This window comes from Artemia sp. Qi Xiang Cuo, chromosome 13 (assembly GCF_049724085.1).
Source record: "Artemia sp. Qi Xiang Cuo chromosome 13, ASM4972408v1, whole genome shotgun sequence".
Classification (NCBI taxonomy): domain Eukaryota; kingdom Metazoa; phylum Arthropoda; class Branchiopoda; order Anostraca; family Artemiidae; genus Artemia; species Artemia sp. Qi Xiang Cuo.
The window spans coordinates 38,872,636-38,889,592 of record NC_142806.1 but is presented as its reverse complement, the minus strand read 5'-3'; the positions used below and the strand labels follow the sequence as shown (position 1 = coordinate 38,889,592).

The window sequence follows — 16,957 nt, the reverse complement described above, 5'->3', positions numbered from 1 at the left end:
TGGGAGATGAATAAATTTTGTTCTTCAAAGGCTTTAATTTCGCTTTTTGCTTATATTGCAAAAATGTTGCTTTTCTTGTTAATTTCTGTTTGTTTTTAGTTTTATTTTAAAAGCATCTGACAAAAAGTTATTTGTCTAAAAAGGCAGTAAAACAAAAAAAGGTAAACGTGAGTTTCGTTAAAACATAGCACTAATATGTTCCTGTACTAATATAATATATTCTGGTCAACCATTATAGGTAAAAATATATATGTTATTTTTTGTAATTAATTATAAAGTTTTCGGAAAAAGGAATTGTTTCTAGAAAGTAGAGAGCCATATTTGAACCTAATGCGAGCGGAAATAAAGTCCTCTAAATAATAATTAAAACATAAGAAACCAGGTCACTATCACACTATCATACTATCACTGAATGACTGAAATCTGAGACAAACAGAAATTAAAATGGATAATCACAACAAACCTAAGGATAACAGAACTGCATTATGTAAATAAATGAATTCCAAATTGAGTACAAATTAAAATGAATTAAAAGTAAGTCAAAAGTGATTGGATTGAAGATGTGTTTTTTCCCAAAAACTGTTTTTGGCAGTCTTACTTTTGTGTTACAGCAAATAAGAGGGTATAGCACATAAGAGATCCAACTATTCGAGAGTAATCCTTTTGAGGCATGAAGAAGTTAGCCAAAAAATGTCCAGAAGATTAAGGAACAATTTGTTTTGTTTTTATTCCTGGGAGCAAAGGACAGGCTGAAGCGAATGCAAAAAAAGCAAATACAAATACATGTAATTAATGCTAATAATACGTTTACAGGAATTCATTTCGGGGGAGGGCATGCTCAACGGAACACTATTGAGAGAGGGGAGGGTACAAATCCAAAAAAAACTGTAAAACACAGGCATATTGAGTGGAAAATATAAAGGATTTCGTAAAAATCTTAAGATTTCAGGATTGAAAAGGGGATGGGGCATAGATCCAAGTTTACTGAGATTCTGAAATGTTTACGAGGAATAGGGATTAAATGAATTAGTAGGAAGTATTTTAAAATATTTACACTAACTGCATACTGATTTTTAATAAGACTTGGAAGCGCAGGGAATGTCATTTGTTAGAAGCCTTGCTTCTATTAGACCGGGTCACGTGCAATTACCCGTACCGCAGTATTGTTAAGAGTAGCCTATCGTAAAGCAAAAATTTTAACTTATTTAAAGTTTTTTGAATGTTTTTTTTTTTTTTTGATAATAAAAATATCTGTATTTTAGTGTTGTTAAGAAAAATTTATTTTGTTTTCCTTGATTTTATGACCTTTTCCCTTAATGCGAAACTTTTTCTTCACGAAGGGTTGGTCACATTTCTTGGACAATTGTGCAATAAAAAAAAAAATAAACAACAATCTCACCTTTGAAATGTTAACACAAGGAATAGATATTTTATTCCTCACATTCACATCTATTTGTATACTGGCTACGAATTCTAACCTTAGAAATTCCAAACGTAAACCTGGAATTACAGGCGCACGACAGGGAAGCTTCATTGGCTAGGTTCCGGAATATCTACGTAAACCTGTCCTCAAATTCATTGTAGGTGCTTGATTAACAGATATGATAGAAAAACATCTGCGTGGAGTATTGGGGGTCATAAGTGGATTTTCTTAACGACTGCTATCATTAATCCTCTCTGAACTGTGCTTTGAATCGTAAACAAAAACATTTACAAATCAGTTAGAAACAATAGTAGAGTAATGAAAATATTTAAAAGTTTGCAAGCAGTGGCGTTGCAGGATATGTGCAGACCGCTAATAGCGGCCAGCAAACGCACCCTATTGAACTTCCTTGTAGTTTTGACGGGTTTTTATTTTGAAACAATAATGTCACATAAAATCGCGTAATATTGTGAAATTTTCATTTTGTCACGCAATGAGCCAATCTGAGAAGGTATCCTTAGTATTTTTGTTCAAAGCACTATGCGATAAATATTATAATAGATATATCATACTGTTTTAATACTTAAAAAACCGCTTCTAGAAGATTCATCTTTATTAGATGTCAGAATATAAATCCGTTTTAATCTTAAACTACTACTACACTTGAACAAAAAATAGCTAACTAACGTTCTTACGTCTTAAATTATTAGGTATACGAGGGGGTGGCCTCCCCCTCAACACCTCGCTCTTCAAGCTAAAATTTTTAAATACTTTAAAAAAATCTTCTTTTTTTCTAATTAAACGACCCCTGTGTTTCAGAAGGTATTTTTAAAGAATTCGGACAAAATTCCAACTTCAGCGTAAAGAGTGAAGTGTCGAGGAAGGGGTAAAACCCTCATATACGTAATAATTTATGCTCTCCTTCCTTTAATGTTAATTGTATACTTACTTTAAATGATAATTTTATTGTTACTCCTTACTTTCAGTCGAAAAAACTTTTTTTTAATTTAATTTCTGATCGTTTTCTAAATAATGCCAGAAAATCTGACTCCATCTCTACGGAGAGATCCCCCCCTCCCAGCGGAAACAACCTCTAGAAAATTTAATTCCTGTGCAAATTTACCCCAAATAAATACCCTTAACATATCCAAGCGTAAAATAGAGTCGGTAAAGAGAAAGCAAGACATATAAAAAGAATATTGAATAGGAATTCTGGCAAATTCCACCAGTGCAAGATTTCCCCAGAAAAATTCACCCCTTGGAAACTTCCCTCCCAGTAGAAAATTCTCCCCGTGGAAAAAACAACAGAAAATTCGTCCCCCCTCCTACCAGGAAAAAATATGCATAATTCCCGATAACAAATTCGACACGTAAACAATGGGCAAATTTTATAACTTAAAGACCTTTCTCCAGGGGCTGTAGGGGCCATGATATCCCTAAAGGCACAGTTATTGGTTCTTTAAACTATACTGAACAAAATGGCTATCTCAAAATTTTGTGGGGAAATTTTGCTAAAAAGGGATGTGAGAGGGGGCTTAGTTGCCCTTCAATCTTATTGGTCACTCAAAAAGGGCATTAGAACTTTTTATATCCGTTCGAATGAGCCCTCTCGCGATATTCAAGGACTACTGGGTCGATACGATCACCCCAGGGAAAAAAAACAAGCAAATAAACATGCACCCGTGATCTTTCTTCTGGCAAAAAATACAAATTCCACATTTTCGAAGGGAGCTTGAAACCTCTACCATTACGGTCCTCTGATACGATGCATCTGATGGTGTGATTGCATTAAGACTTTTGACTTTTAGGGGGTGTTTTCCCCCTTTATCAAAAATGAGGCAAAATTTCTCAGGCTCGTAGCCTTTGATGGGTAACATTAAACTTCATGAAACTTATAAATTTGGAATCATTTGCAGTGCTATAGCGCTGCCTAAGTAAAGAACGATGATGGCACAATGTATTATTTATTTATTTATTGGTTTGTTTGTTTGTTTCTTTTAGACCAGGGCACTTCGTATCGAAGGAGTTGCCATAGAAACTTCGAAAAAGGGCTCATTCGACTGGAAATTTGAAAGGCTTCTGCCCATTTTAATAACCAAAAGTGATTGGAAGGCAACTAACACTCCTTCCGCGCACACCATTTCCCAAACACATCCGGTCGAAATTTTGAGATAACCGTTTTGTTCAACGTAGTTGAAAGATCGGGAAATTATGTCTTTAAGGAGGAGACTCCCCCTACAGCCATCAGGGCAAGGGTTGTGAGTTACGCCTTGGGGGCATATAAGGTTTTTATAGAAAGCGTTGTCGTAGAAACTTCTAAAAGGACTCATTCGATTGGAAATTCAAAAGGCTAGTGCCCTTTTTAATAGACGAAAGTGATTGGAGGGCAACTAACACCCCTCTCTCGCCCACCATTTCCCGAAAGACATCCAATCAAAATTTTGAGATAGGCATTTTGTTCAACTTAGTTGAAGTTCTAGAAATTAGGTCTTTCAGGATAGCAATCCCCCACATCCCTAAGGGTACGGGTTGTAAGTCATGCCCTGGGGGCATATAAGGTGTTTATAGGTTGTCGTAGAAACTTCAAAGAGAGCTCATTCGATTGGAAATTGAAATGGTTAGTGTCCCTTTTAACAGTAAAAAGAGATTGGAGGGCGACTAACCCCCCTCTCCCGCCAACTATTTCCCCAAACAGATCCAATCAAAATTTTTAGATAACCATTGTTTCAACGTACTTGAAAGTTCTGTAAATTATGTCTTTTAGGATGACAACACTCCCCCATAGCCCTCAGGACAAGGGTCGTAAGTTACGCCCTTGGGGCATGTAAGGTTTTTATAGAGAGTTCCTTCTTATAAGCTAAAAAAGCGCTCATTCGATTGGAAGTTGATATGACTAGTCCCTTTTTTATGCTCAAAGCAGACAGAAATAAAAATAAATAGCAGATTCAAACTCAAAACGAGCAGAAATTAATATGAATAGGGGTCTATACCCCTATGCTTTCTAAAAGCCATAATATAATTTGTAATTTACCGAAAAAATTCTTTTAAATGTTTTCATTTTTATAACTTTAATAAATAAAAAATTAATTAACCATAAACCAGCATACGTATATTAAACTGACAATGCAGATTTTTTTTTAGTAAATTCATTTGAATTTTTTTCAGTAAAGTAGAAATTATATTCTGGCTTTTAGAAAGCATAGGGGTTTAGAACCCTGATCATATTAATTTCTGCTAGTTTTGAGTTTGAATCTGTTATTTATTTTTATTTCTGTTTGTTTTGGGTTTCATTTATTTATTGATATTGATTTGTGGTAGTTGTATGCTTGGTAGATTATTTGATTTTATTTTTGTTCTTTTTGGTTTAATGGAGTTCTTAACTTTCTTTGAAAAACTTATTTCGTGGAAAAGGTTTTTTATTAATCAACGTAATAAGCCGATTCTTTTTATGTATCTATTGGTATCAAAACTCAGTTTTTTTTAGAGTTTCAATTACTATTGAGCCGCGTAGCTTCTGACTTAAAGTTTGCTACCACGAACTGTTTGATCGTGCATACGAAGGCAGCAGTAGACGATACTCTAGAGACATAATTTTTAAATCAAAAGAACTTTTTATCTCCTGAAACTTGCCACTAGAAACTACTACTACTACTACATACACTAAAAAAATCACTGCGGCACTAAGCCACCTGAGGCCAATACAACTAAACACACTCTTCCTCTATCCTAATATACTGAAAGCTTCTCTCTTTAAACCCTCCAAAGAAGTTGCAATTTCTCTTACATCATTCGTTGGGATTTCCTCCAACCCAATTCGGGGACGAACTGCTTTTCGTTTGGCCCAAGATGTTGGTCCGAAAAGGACGATCTTTGGCAATCTGTCATGTGCTTCACCCGCAGAACGTGTCCTAGCCATCTCAACTTTCTCTCATTATAGCCATAGAAAGCGGGATAGAACCCCGTTTTTCGCACAGCTTATTGTTTGAAATACGGTCAGTCACAGCGTAACCAAAACGATCCGTACACATTTCCTCTGGAAAACATCTAATAAATCCTGCATCGTCTTTCAAAGCGCCCACGTTTCAGAACCATGCTTGATCACTGTCGCCTCTATAGCCTCCAATATTTTAATCTTGGTTCGCAAACTTATCTTCCTATTCTTCCAGATTTTTTATACTGTAAAAAAGAACACTGAGCCTTGACTGACAACTATTGGCAACACTAAAATAACAGACGCAAAACTTCTTGCACATCGACCAAAAAATATTTTTGAATATAACATTCTGCTATATCCCTAACTTGGAATAACATTATGATTTCTTCTAGAAGTTGTAACTTTGAGGTGTTTATATACATACAAAGGGTTACTGTCATTGCATATGTAAAGTATTTAACATCAATTCGAGAAGCTTTTCCGGGTATCTCATTTCTTAGTTAGTTGGGCATTTATGTGTCAACGATAGCGGTCCAGGGGGGAGCTCTTGGGACTAAATCTAGTCGTGGGAAAGGGGTCGTTCCCAGGCCTGGAGCTTCCGTGTTAGTAGGCGAGAAGTGAATAATTTGGGAAGGGAATGTTTTGAATTCAATTAAAGTTTGGGGGTTCAATGAGAAGGGGATAAGCCAAATTTGAGAAATTTAACTTAAAACAGGGGGGAGAATCTGTAAAGTATTTAACATCAATTCGAGAAGCTTTTCCGGGTATCTCATTTCTTAGTTAGTTGGGCATTTATGTGTCAACGATAGTGGTCCAGGGGGAGCTCTTGGGACTAAAGCTTGTCGTGGGAAAGGGGTCGTTCCCAGGCCTGGAACTTCCGTTCCAGGAAAGTTATATTCTTGGTTCATTTCTAAAGGCAGTCCATCTCTCGCCTTCGTCGTAGCTAGTTGTTCTTGTGCTACCTTATTTTCTCTGCGTGTATTCTCACGTTATTTAATAAAGACCATGTACCAACATTTATCGTCTATCTTTGGAATTTACGTAAACCATTAGCCTACATCTGCCAATTATAAAAGGGTACAAAGAAAGAACTAAATAGAGGTTTACACATACACCATTCTCCTGAAATTATCCTTTAATTAACTAACACTCTCTGTTTCATTAAAATAATTTTACAAAACAAACCATGCATGGCAATGTGCACTTATATAGGGATTGATTCACATACCCCAGTTTTTTTAGGAGGAGCTCGAAAAAAAAACCCCGCTAAACTTAGGACCAATTTAAGGGGTTACAGGGGAACCGTAAACAAAATTTTGAAAGGGAACCAGACCCTAAGGCCCCTCCCTGCTTGTGTACCTGTATGCCAAGCATAGTTCTAGTTGACTACATCGAAAATCAACACTGCGGTACAAACAATGCCAACGATAATAAATGTGAAATTCTGAAACAAAACTTCTGAAATTTCTTAGACGGAGAATAATTTTACAGTATTTATTGACGTAGAAACATGAATTTTTTCAATGTTTGTCAATAATAAACTTCCGACATTTGATTCTGAAGCGGCGTGGAAATTAGGGTGTTCTTAAATTAGACATTTTCAATGTACCTACAATGTCGCGATTCTTTGAGGTTGGGAAAGATTCCGTCACCACATATTTGTTTTGTGTCCGTCTGTTAGATTAGCGTTTTCAATATTTATCACTGGAGGAGGGAAGAAACCCGATTCAAGAACGGAAATCGTTGCTTATGAAAAATTTCGTGATGGAAAGACTATGACGAGCAAATGAAAAAGAAAGAATTATAAATGATGCTAATCATAGTAAAAGCAATAGTATTGACTTGGAATAGGGTATATACCCCCATATTATTACCATTTTTGTCCGTAGGCCTTATCATTAAGAAGAGATGATCAATTATAATTGTACAAGGTCATATTTGATAGCAAATTCTGAGTCATAGTGCCCTTTCAAAATGCAAATACAGAATGCAAGGTAGGCAACAAAGTTGCCAGCTGAGACATTGCCAACGTGCAGCAGTGCCTAAAAAGGGCTTTTATTGGTTTAATGGAGCTCTTTACTTTCCTTTGAAAAACTTATTTGGTAGAAAAAGTTTTTTAAACTAATTTCTGTTCTTTTTTTTATTAACATAGTCATGGAGAAAAGTAATATTTTATATCTTTTCGATTTTCATAGGCAAAGAAAAAGTGCTGCCTTAGTAAAGAGCAACGTAGACGCAAAGCTTTGTTTTTTTTGGGGGGAGGGGGGGGGTGGGGGGTTAGACCAGGGCACTTCGTATCAAAGGAAATGTCGTAGAAACTTCAAAAAAAACTCATTCAATTGGAAATTGAACGGGCTACTGCCCTTTTTAATAGTCAAAAGTGATTGGAGGGCAACTTACCCCCTTCCAACGTCCACCAGTTCCCCAAACACATTCAATGAAAAGTTTGAGATAGCCATTTTGTTCAACGTAGTTGAAAGGTCCGAAAATTATGTATTTGAGGATGACAACCCCCCACACCCCCCAGTGCAAGGGTTGTAAGCTATGCCCTGGGGGCAAACAAGGCTTATATAGAAAAAGTGATCGTAGACTTCGGAGGAGACTCTTTGGATTGATAATCAGAAGTTCTAGTGTCCTTTTATAGATTCAGAGTGATCGGAGGGTGGATACCCCCCCAGGCCTCGTATTTCTCAAAATCCTTCTGATAGAAATTTTGACATGACCATTTGTTGTCGTTGAAACTTCAAAAAAGACTCATTTGATTGGAAATTGAAAGGGCTAGCGCCTTCTTTATTAGTCAAGTGATTAAAGCGCAACAAGCACCCCCCCCCCCCCGCCTAAAGTTCCCAAAACACAGCTAATCAAAGTTTTGAGATACCCATTTTTTCAGCTTAGTTGAAAGGTCTTGCAATTATGTTCTTGAGGATGACAACCCCCTCCCTCCACAGCCCTCAGCTCAAAGGTTGCAAGTTATGCCCCGAGGATATATAAGGTTTTTATAGAAAGGGTGGTCGTAAAAAACTCCGGAATGGGCTTCTATGGTTGGAAATTAGAAGTTCTAGTTGCCTTTTTATGAGTCAAAGTAATCGGAGGGCAGCCACCCCCCCACGTCGCATTTTCCACAAATGCATCCGATAGAAATTTTGATATAGCCAAAGTAAGGCCTTTGGGGTTGACAAAATACCCCAGAGTTTGGGGGTAAGGGTTGTAAGTTACATGCCCCAGGGGCATTTAAGGTTTTTATGAAAGGGTTGGTTGTTTGAACTATAGAGGGGACTCATTTGACTGGAAATGTATAATTCTAGTTGCCATTTAAGTCAAACATGATGGAAAACAACTAGCCCTCCCCTCCCTCCCTGACATCCTTTGGTTCATATGATTGGAAATGTACTGTTCTAGTTCCCCTCTAGGAGTCAAACATGATGGAGAGCAACTAGCCCCCCTTCCCTGACATCTTTTCCCGCAATGCAATCAATTGAAATTGTGAGATAGGCATTTTGTTACCAATAGCCCAAAAATCATATAACAATGTCTTTAGGTAGAAACAATTCCGCAGAGCCTATGGGCAAGAGTTGTAAGTTATCCCTTGGGGCATATAAGGATTTTATGGAACGCTTGGTCGTTTAATCTTTGAATCAGATGGAGCCCATTTGTAGTAAGGCCATAGGGAATATGAAACTTACATGGAAACTTACACCTGAAGCATGAATATACAGTGCAGTTTGACGTGCATATTGCAAAAAGCGACCAATCCTTTTATATTATATTATTTGAAAAAAACTACGTTTTCTAAAGAGTTAAAGAGGCTGAGTTACAAGGTCGAACCTTAAAACGTACAGGGATTAGGAGGCACAGTTGGGGGGCTAACGCCCCCAAACCCCCCGCTTTCGCAGCCTTTAAATATAAAAAAAAATTTCTTTAAACTGAAAGTAAGGAGCGACAATAAAACTTACAACGAACAGAAATTATTTTCATATACGGAATAATTTCTGTTCGTTTTAAGTTTTAATGTCGCTCCTTACTTTCAGTTTAAAGAAATTTTTTTTTATATTTAAAGGCAGCGAAAGCGGGGGTTTGGGGAGCGGTAGCCCCCCAACTATGCCTCCTAATCCCTGTACGTTTTAAGGTTCGACCTTGTAACTCAGCCTCTTTAACTCTTTAGAAAACGTAGTTTTTTTCAAATAATTTCTGCACGTTTTTGTACAGTTTATTACTTATTATTGCTTGACTAACTGTTAGCAGATCGTGTCAGGAGTTAAAGTTGGGGGGCTGCCGCCCCCCAAACCCCTCCCGCGTGAACCTTCTTGTGTTAAGGCTTTTAAGTACTGAATAATCACAACCCGTCGGACAGGGTGCCTCCTAATCCCTGTACGGTTTAAGGTTCGAACGTGTGACTCAGCCTCTTTAACAGCCCCCCAACTGTGCCTCCTAATCCCTGTACGTTTTAAGGGTCGACCTTGTAACTCAGCCTCTTTAACTCTTTGGAAAACATATTTTTTTTCAAATAATTTAAAAAAGAAACTGAGTTTATTTTTAAAGTTTAAATTCAGTATATAAAAAAGTTGCTCTAATGGTGAATCGAACCCGGGTTTTCCGCCTGATAGTCTGGACTATCAACCGCTGGACTATACAAACACAATAGTAATTGTTGTTTAGCAAACCGAAGCTATTTTTGACGCAAGTAAATTCCCAAAAATCTTGATATGTGGTTTTTTGAAAACAGGGAAGGAGTAATCAGATTGAGCTGAAATTTCGAGGATAATCTCCCAGGCCCCAGGAAAGCTTATTCTCTGTATTTCAGCCCGATCAGACAACGTTAAAGGGGGGTTGGGGTGGGAAAAATTAACATGGGCTAATATAGGAAAACGAGGTTTTTCGTAAATGTAAATTCGGGGGATAATTTTTTCGGTCTGAAAATATCAAAAGGCCCTAACAGGTCGAATCCTGCTTCGAATGAGTCCTCATTCAACCAGATCCGTTGCCAACTGTGGCCTGTAGGCGTGGCTAAGAAAAAAAAATGATGATGATGAATTTTAAGTGGCTATATTTGGTTTTTTGAAAACAGGGAAGGAATAATCGGAATGAGCTAAAATTTTGAGATTAGGCTCCTGGGCACTAGGAAAGCCTACCATTTAAATTTCAGTCCAATCAGACAACGTTAAAGGGGGGCTGTGGTTGGCGGGCCCAAACTTCCGGCCCAGTTTACCCCATGAAGATAAAGTCGGAGGAGGATGAAATTTTGCAAGTTTCTTAGTTTGAGCTTGGGCTACAAAATGCGATTACCGCCGTCTCTCTGCGACCTCTAGGACCTGAAATCGCTTAACATTGTGGTGGGTCGCCTCTTTATAGAGGCACAAGTGTGCCTCCTTGATACCTATAAAGTGATCAAAAACGTTTTGAAAGTAAAATTGAGATTGTATAACGCAACCAGACTTGTTTTTGAGGCAACACCCATTTTTTAGGGCCAATCAGAGAGAGCGGAGGTTACTCCATATACGATATCTTGATTGGTAATTGGATTCGAATAAAAGGATTTATTTGAGACGTTATTAGTAGAGAAAATGAGTGGAGCATTTACACTATTGGAGGTTGGTGGTGGAGCCGGCAGCAGCAAAGATATACGAGTACCAAACGTGGCTGTGGAAATAACAGGGGGCTGTAGACTATCCCTTGAATGGGATGATATGTATGCTAGATATGTGATGTCATTGAGCAAATTTAAAATGGAGGAGCAATTATGTTTTGCTGCGAAACTGAACATTGTGCATATATATAGACTTCAGGCAGCATTAGATTCGCTAGTGAAATATATTGATGAAAACAAATTGAATCAGTGATTATTTTTGTTGTACTTATGTTGGAGGCGGATGGAGTTCGTCCGGAATGAGGCAGACTATGTCTGCTGACCACGTGCCTCTGGATATGGGGTTTTCCCTAACTAAACGCTCCATGTTAATGGGCAGCCTCAACCTTATGAGGTGGGTGTAGCCCACCCCAGGGACTATCAGTATCTAGGCAAGTTCTAGCTCTAATTAGATCCCAGGCCTAGGGTCGGTTGGGCCTGCAACCCTCCACCCGAAAATTTTACCTTCCACGACCCCAGCATGTCCCTGGACCGATTTCAGACCATCGAATGAACCTTATTGACAAGGGTGAAATACGACTCGCCACCTGGAACGTACTCACACTCAAACTTTCCTGGAGCTAAATCAATGCTTGCCTATGAGCTAAAACGCTTCAATAAAGCTGTGGCTGGCCTTACGGAAACCCACCTTGTCGGAAGAGAGTCCGAGGATATTGGTGAAGGATATCACCTGATCTGATCTGGTGACCCAAAAAGCAAGACAAATGGTTTAGGCCTTGCGCTGAACTCTAGAGCCAAAAGATGCCTTCTCTCCTATAAACAAATTTCAGATGGAATACTGATGGCTCAGCTCCAGCACAAGCATGGAAAGTGGACAATTGTTGTATGCTATGCTCCCACCAATCCTAGTCCTACGGAAGTGAAGGATCAGTTATATGCGGAGCTCTCAGCGACCCTGTCTAGAGTCCCACCCCACGACATCGTCACTCTTCTGGGAGACCTTAACGCGACGGTAAATGACAGGGAGGGCGTGAGGAGAAGTGTTCTCGGCCCTGTGACTCCAGATTCACTGAATGACACCGGACAAAGACTCCTCCAGCTCTGCAATATGCATAATATGGTTATTTCAAACACGCTCTTTCAAAGAAGAGATATACACAAAATACTCATTGTATAGTAACGACGGCCAGACAAAGAAGATGATCGATTATGTTATGATCTCGGGTCGCTGGCGCTCGTCGATAACAAATGGCCAGACTTATAGGTTGGCCGAGCTTGGAAACACAGACCATAGGATGGTAGTCGCCACACTCTGGCTACGCCTGAGAGCACAAAGACAAGAAAGACGGCCTCCCAAGCTCGATCTGACTAGTCTGGCTACATCTCAGATGCAACAGAAGTATGCTCTCGATATCTCTAACCGGTTTAGCTGCCTCCAAGTTCTGGACGACCCTGAAGTAGCCTGGAAGTCTTTCAAAGATAATATGCTCAATTCTCCTGGCAGTACCATTGGCCGCAGCAGACACAAGAATAAACGCTGGATATCCCAGGAGACTCTGTCTGTAATCGAGCTGCGCCGGAAGGCCCGTTTAGCAAAGAATATGCCAGAGTACCGACGACTCAATGGCCTGCGCAATAGCCTACTGCACAGTGATAGGAAGACCTTTGTAGACAAGAAAGCCAGCGATCTTCAAGATGCCTCGAGAAAAGGAGACACCTGCTCCCTCTACAAACACCTCCGCGAGCTGAAGGAAGGGAAGACTTCCACCGTGAGCCATGTTTCTTCTGCTGACGGAAGCATGCCAGATGACGATGCAGGCCAACTCTCTGCCTGGAGCAGTCACTTCTCAACGCTTCTGAATGCCGAGGCAGTTGCTCATCCCGACCCTGATTTGATTCAAGCAGCAATGATCACACCCGAGGCTACCTCCTACCTCGTATCGCAGCCGTTTACCACCTTTGAGCTCCAAAATGCTGTAAAACGGTTAAATAATAATAGAGCCCCCGGTGGCTGTGGTATTTCTGCAGAACTCCTCAAGTACAGGGGTGCAGCAATGATTCTGTGTCTCCAGATAATCTTCTCAGCTGTATGGACGACGGAAAGCATACCGAATGACTGGCGTGCTGGCATCATATTGCCGCTCTGGAAACGTAAGGGCAGCCGTCAAATCTGATCCAACTATCGTGGGATCACGCTTCTCTCCGTTCCTGGTAAACTCTTCGCCGTGTCACTCCTGGACAGGTGTTCCACCTTTTTGCGTAGAAAGGGAAGAGTCCAGCAAGCCGGATTCATGCCCGGCAGGTCGACGATGGAGCAAATGTTTACTATGCGCCAGTTGATCGAGAAGACGCGAGAGTCCCACCAAAAAGCATACATCGCATTCGTGGACCTTAAGGCTGCCTTCGATTCTGTTGATCGCCGTTCAATTTCGCTGATACTAAGAACTACGGGTCTACCCAAGAAATATTGCTCACTCTTTGAAAAGCTGTAGGAGGATACGGAAAGCTGCGTGCAAGTCAATGGAAGACGCAGTCCCACATTCCCGGTGAAGACTGGCGTCCGGCAAGGTTGCGCCGCCGCTCCCGAGCTTTTCAACTGCGTCATAGACCATGTTATGGCCAGCACGATGAATCGCCTTCAATTCGGTCTTCAGTTTGGAGAGCGGGTACTCTCTGATGCTGACTTCGCCGACGACATAGCGCTAGTTGCGAGCACCGTCGATAAGATGACCAAAGCTCTCCAAGTGCTCTCAGAAGAAGCCTCGAAAGTTGGACAGAAGATCAACTGGCAGAAAACCAAAGTTATGCTCCTTGAGCCCCCCTTCCCGTTCTACTGTAAAGTAAGTCAACATCGGAAGCAACCGAGTAGATGTGGTTAAAGACTTTACTTACCTGGCATCTATTCTGTCGAATGATGGCTTGATCACAAAAGAGCTTACATCTCGAATTGCCAAAGCTTCAGCACTTCTTGGGAGGCTAAGCAGCATCTGGCGAAAGCCAAACATAAGGCGCTTTACCAAAATGCGTATTTACAATGCGTCAGTCAGCACCGTCCTCAGCGCCGTCGATGTCGCTCAGACGAAACATCTCCGAAGAATTGAAAGACTTCACTGGACTGACTTCGTTAGCAACCAGACTCTCCTGTCACGTACGGCTCAAACTCCTTTCTCGACGCAGCTCGCCCAGCATACTGTTTGGTGGTACGGACACCTCCTTTGCATGCCACACGACGCCCCAGCACGGGTCGCATTCGACTTCAACCCCACCCTACACGGATCGAAACGACCCAGAGGACGCCCACCCACTAGGTGAAAAGACAAAGCCGATGAATTCCTCACCCAAGCCCACATCCCGGTGGAAGAAGCTGTGATCCTGGCAAGCAATAGGTCAACCTGGAGGCACCTAGTCTCAACGTTCTCTACGCCGAACCCTCGGCAGGAGCCTCAAGTCAAGTTAAGTCAAGTCAAGTATGTTCCATAAAACTGTTTCTAAATCAATGATATTTTTCTTTCTATTATAGGCTAGCGTGTATTTTTTTTAAGAGTAGAAAAAAAAAACTTGGTCAGTCTTTATTTGGTTTTAAGAGTGTTAGGTCTCTAAAAAATAGATAGATTTGTGAAAGAGCGAGTCTTGGGAAATCCTGTTTTTATGGAAAAACATATTATTCTAGATGATGATTTTCTAGAGTTATCTATCCAAAGGAAGATATTTTCACAGGAAATGCTTATCCATAGAATGAAAAACTGATTCTCTGTCATTAGACTATTGCATGAAGCTTTAAGGTAGTGGTCCAAAGGCATTTACACAATTTATTGACATATTAATCACAACACGGCAAAATGATATTGTGGATATGCTTTTAAACACTCGCTTAGAAATTTAGGACTTTTTTCTCATGAGAAAAACTGAGTTCAAGGATGATTTACTCCTCTCTCTCTCTCTATCCCAATCAATTTATTGCTGCTAGCTCAGTTTCATTGTGGCAGTGAGAGTGTCAACACATGAAAAAATGTTCTATACATGCCCACTATGCATGTACAGACTGGGCAGCTGGTCATCATGTGAGAATTGTATAATTATTGACGAGTATGATGAAGAGTGTAGATTATGCAACCCGTGTAAATTGCATAGAGTATATGCTGTACAAATTAAAGGTTGTAATTCCTGTCTTGAAGAGGTGTGTGACCCTCATTTTAGATGACACCTATGCTCCAATTGCCACTATGATGAGTGTAATCAATGGGAGAATACATATCCTGGTATGATTAAAAAGAATCCTAAGCGTGATTTTAGTTTATTGCTAAGAGATTGGTATCGTCGTGGCTTTAGATTGTTTTGCGAGGAGGAACCGGGTCAATAATTCAACTGCTGGAACAATAAAAGAATTTGGTTTCTACGTCATCGTTGTGAAGACAGTGGCTACTATGATTATAATCCCAGATATTTTTATTTGTCTGTGACGGAATGTGATTCGCCAATTGAGGACACTGTTTATGACATAGCTTCAAATAAGCAAATTGAAACATGTGAATTCTATAAAAAGAATGAGAATAGTATCATTGGCTATACAAAGAGATATGACAAGAGTGAAGTTACACTCTATTGTAGAAAATGCGACCCTGACATTGCAGGGCATCAGGATCAGTATACTGTGAATTCAGATAATCTACCTGCATTAGTTATTATCGACAAATACCTATACCTAGTAGATGATAAAATCTAAAGAGTAGAAAAGTAATTTTCATCATGTATATACATTTTGCATTTATTAATAAACAATTTCACATACATTTTTAGAACATTTTATTCATTGGGCACTAAAATCACTATTAAACACGCTTGTAAGTATATTTTCCACTAGAAAGTCGTTCAATCGAGGTAAGTCAACATAGATGTCGAGAAACTGCTTGTAGGTATAGCCACGACATCTGAACATGAAAAAGAGTAGAACGTGTAAGCCGCATGTCTTAGTCGTTAAATCCTGTACTCTCCTTTGATTTTGAATAATAGTTTTACCACTGCTCTCAATAAAGCTGCTAATGTGTGGAGTGCAGAATTTATACTATAGGCCAAGAGGATGAAAAAATTCAATATTCTTCGCTGTTTGAAAGATGCATAGCCAATGGCCTCTCTTCAAAGTCGATGGACTGCTATTAACAATGATTAGGGTATTGTTAACACTTGGAATTTTTTCAATGAAGTCCGATGGTATGCAATAGAACTTGTATGCTACTGTATGCTTGAGGATGGTATGCTACTGGGACGTATATGGATCCATACTAAATACGCTGATTATTTGGTTTGTGCTCATGGTGCTAGGTCTAATAGATCACTGCCGTCGGGTGTGATTTCCCAATAGGTTTCGAATTGACTCAATGATATTAGCGTGATAGTCTCAGTCAAAGCATCGGCAAATGTACACTCTAAACGTAAATTCCCTGTTCCTACTATGCTCATATCCTGGGTCCCCGACAAGTCCAAAACAATTACACCATGATTTCTTGAAAACATTGAATCGGTTATTCCATTTTCAAATAGTTGTGAGTCATGATCTAGGGATTGCATGGTCAACTCGTCCAGAGTTCTATAGGATTTTTTGTAAAATGATAGAGTGTACAGTGGAATAAAATTCACTTTACACACAAGGCTAGATAGACAGAAAAAATCAAAATCATGAGGGGGATTCAGTCCATGATCCAACGGCATTGCCACTCTTCACAAAGGCCAAAGCCAGTTTTGATGGGATTTCTCCATTGATAAATGATGAATTGGTATAGCTACGAGACCCGGTGGCAATGTGACATTGATTGGTGATTGTATGGGGAAAAAGAAGTTTAATGTTGTTGCCATTGGCTCTTAGATTTTCCACTGTCAATGCAACAGAGCTCATAACCTGTTGTTTTCGGACGTGGAGAATTGCCGATGTGATAATGACATTTGCATCGGGTGCTGCAGGACTTGTTTTTCTCAAAATGAAATTTGACGGGGCCAGTTGCAACTTTATGTCAATCTTGAC

General features: G+C 39.7%; 1 protein-coding gene across 5 annotated transcripts in view; it reads right to left on the bottom strand.

Annotated features, from left to right (window-relative positions):
• Positions 1 to 16,957, bottom strand: part of LOC148945260 (uncharacterized) — a 160,596-nt gene that overhangs the window by 90,984 nt on the left and 52,655 nt on the right. Inside the window, exon 1 of one of the 5 annotated variants that reach the window (XM_089098765.1) lies at positions 1,400 to 1,447. The exons of the other annotated variants lie outside the window; for them this stretch is intronic. The gene's annotated coding sequence lies outside the window, so the exon portion shown is untranslated. Of the gene's footprint in view, positions 1 to 1,399; positions 1,448 to 16,957 lie in introns of those variants that run through there. 5 annotated transcript variants of the gene reach the window in all.